Below are 7247 nucleotides of genomic sequence, written 5' to 3' on the forward strand. Positions count from 1 at the left end.
ACGTGGACTCTAACGTGGGAGCTAAGGGGCACATTGGAACGTTAGTGACAATGTTAAGTGTCACTAACGTTCTCGAAGGTTGCCAAGCCTACGTTAAAAGAGCCACGTTAACTAAGTTAACGTGGACTCTAACGTAGGGAAGCGGGAGGCTTCTCAACGTTATTGGAAAAGTTGAGTCCCAATAACGTGCGCGAAGGACAAAGAGGCAACGTTAGTGGCAACGTTTGTGCCACTAACGTTGAGGTTAACGTGGCTCTTACTTGGGTAAGGAACGTCAGTGAAAAAGTTGAATGTCACTAACGTTCTCGAACCCATATTTTCACTGAACGTTAACACCACTAACGTCCTGAGCTAAAGTCTCTGCCCACTTCACACTTTCTCTCTGCAAGTAAAGCCAAGCCCAATGAAGAAGATAACTGCTTCAAACTCAAGATCCAAAGGCCCAGACCCAAGACTTGAAGAACCAACTAGAAGAGTAGAAGAGTAGTATATATAGGAGTAGCTTTGAATTATTTGGGGAGTTGGAAAATAGAGGGAGCCTCTGGGCATAGAATTACTCTCTGTATTTACTTTCTCTGCACTTCTAGTATCATCATGTATTCTCCATCTTTATTTTCATTTTCCAGAGCTATGAACAACTAAACCCCTTTCATTGGGTTAGGGAGCTCTGTTGTAATTTGATGGATCAATACTAGTTTTCATTATTCTTCTTCTATCTTTTCTCTTGATTTTACTTGAAAGCTTTCTATCTTCATCCAATTGGGTAGTTATCTTGGAAAAGAAGCTATTCATACTTGGATCTCTTCTGAACCTTGAAAGAGGAATGAAGAGATCAAGCTAGAAATGCTTTCTCATGCTGGACCAAATTGGGTTTGGATGGATATGTGACTATAATCCTCTCAACACTTGATTTGGGAAATGCATGTGGTATAATCAGTGACCATACTTCGTCTCTTCTCATGAGCAATTGACCAAGGAATTGGCTATTGATCAAGATTTGAGAGATTGAATTACAAGAAATTGTAATTCAATCACTTAAGATTGCCAAGGAGATCAACGAGTGTATTGATTGAGGAAGAGATGAAAATGAAATTGATCCGGAGAATGCAACATCTCCTGAGCCCAATGAACTCCCCATTTCTGATCTTACCCATTCTCTTTATTTTATGTTAATTACTTTTATGAGCAATTTCCCCATTCCCATTTACAATTCTGCAATTTACTTCAGTAATTTACTTTCAGTTCTTTAATTCTAGCATTTACTTTTTCTGTCATTTACCTTCCTGCCATTTTATTTTCTGCAATTCTAAACTCAAAACCTGGATTCGCTCAACTAGAACATTCCTCTAATTAAAGTTGCTTGATCAATCAATCCTTGTGGGATTCGACCTCACTCTATTGTGAGTTTTTACTTGATGAAGGAAATTTGTTATGAGGCAAGTTTTCCGTGCATCAAGTTTATTGCGCCGTTGCCGGGGATTGATTGTGCATCAACAATGATTAGATTGGAGGATAACTAGATTGAGCATTTTATTTTTGTTTGATTTAATTTTCTGTTTGAGTCATTTACTTCCTGTTTTAGTTAATTTCTTCCCTTCCCCCTACTTTTTCTTTGTTATTTACTATTCATCTCACTAACCCACTAACTGTTTGATATATTGCATCACTCACACTAACAGTAATTCTGACAGATATACTTTCTGCACCTATTCTCTTTGCTTGTACTTGTTGGTTGTATGACAGGGAGAAGAAGCGGGGCTTCAACTTCCTTTGATTCTGAACCTAAGAGAACCTTCCTTAGACTAAGGAGGGAGGCAAGAGAAAAACGTGTAGTTGGTGCTGAAGAAGAGGAGGAACACTTTGAGGAATACTTTGAACCAAACATGGAAGAAAACATGGAAAACCATCGTGAGGAAGAGGCTCACAACCATGGCGGAAGAGGTCGAGCAAATCATGCTGGGGAGGATAGAAGAGTTTTAGGCTCTTACATCAATCCAAACCCAGGAAACTGTGGAAGTAGCATTCAAAAGCCAACCATCCATGCCAACAATTTTGAACTAAAATCACAGCTCATCACCCTTGTTCAGAACAACTGTTCGTTCGGAGGAAGTGTCCAAGAGGACCCCAATCAACATCTAACCACCTTCCTGAGAATATGTGACATAGTGAAGTCTAATGGTGTTCATCTCGACGCCTATTGACTGCTCTTATTTCCATTCTCACTCAAGGATAAGGAAGCCAAGTGGCTGGAGTCTTTCCCAAGGGAGAGCTTGACAACTTGGGAAGATGTGGTGAACAAATTCTTAGCAAGATTTTACCCTCCTCAACGAATCAATAGGCTGAGAGCTGAGGTCCAAACTTTCAGGCAACAAGATGGTGAGACTCTATATGAAGCATGGGAGAGGTTTAAAGACCTAACAAGGAGGTGCCCACCAGATATGTTCAATGAATGGGTGCAGCTGCACATTTTCTATGAAGGGCTCTCTTATGAGTCAAAGAAGGCCATAGACCATTCATCCGGAGGATCTTTGAACAAGAAGAAGACCATTGAGGAGGCCATAGATGTCATTGAAACAGTAGCAGAGAACAACTACTTCTATGCTTCCGAAAGAGGGAACACAAGAGGAGTAATGGAACTAAACAATGTAGATGCTCTGCTGGCCTAAAACAAGCTCATTACCCAGCAGCTGGCTGACCTCACCAAGAAGATGGAGAGGAACCAAGTAGCAGCAATCTCCACTTCATCAACAACCCAAGAAGGAGTGAATGAAGAAGCAGAGGGTAGTCAGGAGCAAGCCAACTACATTGGGAATTCATCTAGGCAAAACCATAATCCATACTCCAAGACCTACAACCCTGGATGGAGGAATCACCCAAACTTTGGGTGGAGAAATCAACAAGACCAAAGCCTTGATCAAAGACGCCCAAATCCAAACAATGCATCCCACCAACACTTCACATCTAGACCATATCAACACCCCCATAACAACACCTCTCCACATTCATGTCAAGGCCAGAATAACCCTCCTCAGCCTGACCTATCATCATTTGATTAAATAATCTCAAGGATTGAGAATCTACTTGAAGGCATAAGCAAGGAGATTCAAGACAACAAGGTGTTCAAGGAGGAAGTGTGAGCCAGTTTCAAGAACCAGGGAGACACAATCAAGAGGTTGGAATCTCAAGTGGGGTATCTCTCTGAACAAATTCCCAAACCCACAGATGGATTCCCAAGTGACACAGAGAAGAATCCGAGAGGTGAAACAAAGAAAGTAAGATGGGAAGATTGCAAGATGGTCACTATAAATGATAAGGAGACTGAGGACAAGCCAAGCAAGCAGTCAGAACAACCTGAAGATACCTCAGTAGAGGAGGGGGAAAAAGATTACCAAGAACCAGAAATCTCGAAACAGGAGCTGCTGAGACTCTATGCACCTTTTCCCCAACTGCTCAATGGTGCTGTGGAGAAGAGAATATACTCAAGATTTCTTGACTTGTTTGCATCTTTGCATGTGAACATACCGTTCATCAAGACTATCCAACAAATGCCTACATACATCAAGTATATGAAGGAGCTGCTTCCCAGGAAAAGCTCACTCAAGGGAGGCCAAACTATAGTGATGAACAAGGAGTGCAGTGCCCTCATTCAACCGCAGTTGCCTACGAAAACAAAAGATCCAGGGAGTTTTCATGTCCCTTGTGCCATAGGGGAAACAATGTTTGATAGAGCACTCTGCGATTTTGGAGCAAGCATCAACTTAATGCCCGTATCCCTGGTGAAGAGGCTGCAGATCAATGAGATATTGCCCACAGATGTAGTCATCAGGCTGGCTGACAAAACTCAAAAACAAGCAAGAGGGGTGGTGGAAAACGTGTTGTTAAAGGTGGGGAAATACTTTCTTCCCACAGACTTTGTCATCTTAGACATGGAAGAGAGTCACACTCACCCAATCATATTGGGAAGACCATTCCTAGCTACAGCCAGAGCACTCATAGATGTGGAGCGAGGGGAGCTAATATTGAGGATCCATGATGAACGACTCAGCTTTAATGTCTTCAAACTCTCACAAGAAGCAGACCAAGAAAACAAAGAACCAAGTAATGATCATAATGAGATGCTGACAGAGGAAACAAGCACTGAAGCACAACCAACACATCTGAGAACCCCACTGAATGATGAACAAGGCAAACAGCAATTGTCACAGCTCAAGGAGAAGCTGGAGGAACCTAAACCACCAGAGGCATGTGAAGACAACAACAAAATTCCCTTAGAAGAAGAAGTCGCCAAGAGCAAGGCAGCATCAAAAGGGACAAAGAAGAAGGTACCAAGGGGGTGGAGGAACAAGAAGATCCCTACGAAAGACTTCTCTCCAGGAGATAAAGTGATCTCAGCTTACTTCCCAGATATCCCCCCTAATCTCCCCACTGTACCATCTCAGTTACCTAAGGTTTTCACTATCAACAGAGTTCTCTCCTTGGAACATATAGAGATCATTGATACAACCAATGGATATAAGTCCAAGGCAAGAGGGGAGGACCTGAAGCATTATCAACCTCCCTGATGAAGGAGAAACGTCAAGCTAGTGAGGCTAAAGAAGTGCTTCATGGGAGGCAACCCATGTTTTATTAGCTTTTACTAGTGAATAAGTCAATATTCATGAATTCCAACCCAAACTTGACAAAAACTTGGTGAAGTCATTATATTGCAGTATATAGTGAAGAACAAGTTTGGTGTTCAAAGCGTGCCAAGAAAGCATGAATGCAACTGAGAGCATGCTAGTCTTGGAGCTTTGAATAGAACTTTTTATCACAGTGTTCCAAACTAAGTTTGGTGTCACCCCATGGTGCCACCAATGTGCATATAAGGATACACAGTTAGTTAGTTAGTTGGAATTCATGAATAAACAAAATCTTTTCTTCTCTTTATTATTCTAGCCGTAAAATTTAAATTGATTTTTTTTATATTTCTTACTTTTCTTATTTGATCTTTATAGGGAAAGGAGAGGAACATTGAAGGAGATTGATTGGACAACTAAATGAGAAGGGTTCGGCCACTTCATGAGGAGAAACTACACACTTGTCTAAAAAGGATGGGACCCTTGAAGACCGAGCAATCTCCATCATAAAGTGATGATCCTTGTCCTTTCTCTATGCACAACCCCAACCGTCCATCAAACAACCACTCCATCAATCCACACCCTCCATTCACTCACAACCTCTCTATATAAGTGATCCTTGTTCCGTACCCCACTCTGCACACCTCTCCATTTCGGATTACCCTTCACTCCCTTCATTGCACTCAACCCTAAACAAACAAAAGTCTCCACACCATTGCCAACTTCACACATTAACCCTCATTCATGGCATCTTCGAGCTCTAAAAGAAGGAAGGGAAAGGAACCTATGGAGCAACACCCGTATGATGAAAAGAGATTTAGAAGCTTGCACCATGCATTGCAATACGGGTGGATGGTGGATAAGGAGATCATTTATGAGCTGGGATTTCAAGTTAGGAAAATTGAGTGTCCCAAAATCACAAAGAAGGTAGAAAAGAGAAGATGGGAGCTCCTCACTGATCTAGTCATTAAGGTGAATGCAAATCTTATAAGAGAGTTTTATGCAAATGCGGTCTGATATGATAAGGCAGATGAGTCATATACAAGCTTTGTGAGAGGAAAGATTGTGGATTTTGGTCCCATGAGTGTCATGAAGGCATTAAAACTGTGGTCCATGCCGTTTGAAGAAGAGAGTTATCATTCAAAAATGGACAACAACCCTAATCATGACCAGATTGTGCAAGACATTTGTGTACCAGGGGCTGACTGGGAAAGATATGCAGATAGGAGACCAAGGTTCATCAAGAGAGCAGATCTCACTCCGGAAGCAAAGGGGTGGTTCGAAATTGTAAGGAGGTCCATCCTCCCAGCAGCGAACAACTCGGAGGTGAATCTCAAGAGAGCCACACTGGTACACTGTATACTCAAAGGAGGAGAAATCAAGGTTCATGAACACATAGCAGAAGGCATTAGAAAAATGGAAGAGAAAAGCGACTCAAGCAGAACGTTAGGTTACCCCAGCACTATTTACCGACTGTGCAAGAAAGCTGGGGTGGTGTTTGAAGATGAGGACCCCGTATGGATAAAAGAGGGCATTCCAATAAGTGTTCGACGAATGCATGCCACCGCATCCCCCCTGCCTCAACGGAAGCAAAGGAAGAGGACAGCCCCTCAAGAAGTGGAAGGACAAGTCTTAAAGGGGCAAGCACCAGCCACTTTGGATATGCATGAATTGCAGGAAGCCATTAATGGACTATCTCGACAATATTTGGAAAGCCAAGGAGCACAAAGAGAGCTTCAACTACAGATGATGGGGCAGCAAGAGGAGTCACTCTCAAGATGGATGACTCAACAAGGGAAGTGGCAAAAGCAAATGATGGATCAGCAACTGAGTCAAGGGCAACAATGGAGTGAAACATTCCACAGAATGGAACAAAGGCAAAATGAGCAACAAGAATCCATGCAGAGGCTAATCAACATCCAAGCACATCAAGGTGCACATATACATGAGATGCATCGAAGACAAATAGAACAGGCAGAACTATTGGACGAGCAAAGGGCATTCGCAGAAGGAGTTTACCTGAGCGAGACTGGGTATCATATAAATACTCAAGCCAGGCTCGGTTACTTGGTAGGACAGCTGCCTATATTGCATCCAGGAATCACAAGGTATGAAGAAATGAGGGATGAATAAGCACGAGAAGAAAGACAAAGGGTGGAAGAAAGTCATGAAGCAGTGAGGAAGGCACTTGAGGATTGGAAGCAAGCAAGATTGGCACGGATGCGAGGGAATGCAAGAGGACACAAAGAAAACAAACAAGGAGGAAAGCATGGGCAACCACATGAGTAAAAGGTGGTGGAGTTCCTTCTTTGGTCCATCTTTCTCTATGCTTTAAATAAGAAAGATCTTGTATGAAATAGAACTTGCTTCCATGTTAGTTTAAACCTTTTTAAATTCTGTCTTTTAAGTTTTTGTGTTGAAGAGGTTTATGATTGCTAGTCCTTATGTCACTGCATCCTTACTTTGCTTATTTGTATGCTTGTTCCTTTAAATCAAATGAAAAAGAGAATGAGTGTTTTTAAAGACCAGAGAAGAGTTCATACTATGGAGTATGTTCATGAGTTTATGGTATAGTCATAAGTTAGCTAAGTTGGTTCAACCATAAGGTGGGAGGACAACTGTCTGTCATGA

At 42.0% G+C, this 7247-nt stretch overlaps 1 non-coding gene across 1 annotated transcript; it reads right to left on the reverse strand.

Annotated features, from left to right (window-relative positions):
* Nucleotides 1-2336: 2336 nt before the first annotated feature.
* Nucleotides 2337-2443, reverse strand: LOC148564992 (small nucleolar RNA R71). Its single transcript, XR_015884894.1, has one exon. It is a non-coding gene; the product is annotated as a small nucleolar RNA R71 (small nucleolar RNA).
* Between the last annotated feature and the right edge of the window lie 4804 nt (nucleotides 2444-7247).

The sequence above is a fragment of the Arachis ipaensis genome, chromosome B5 (assembly GCF_059453495.1).
Source record: "Arachis ipaensis isolate K30076 ecotype BB chromosome B5, ASM5945349v1, whole genome shotgun sequence".
Classification (NCBI taxonomy): Eukaryota; Viridiplantae; Streptophyta; class Magnoliopsida; order Fabales; family Fabaceae; genus Arachis; species Arachis ipaensis.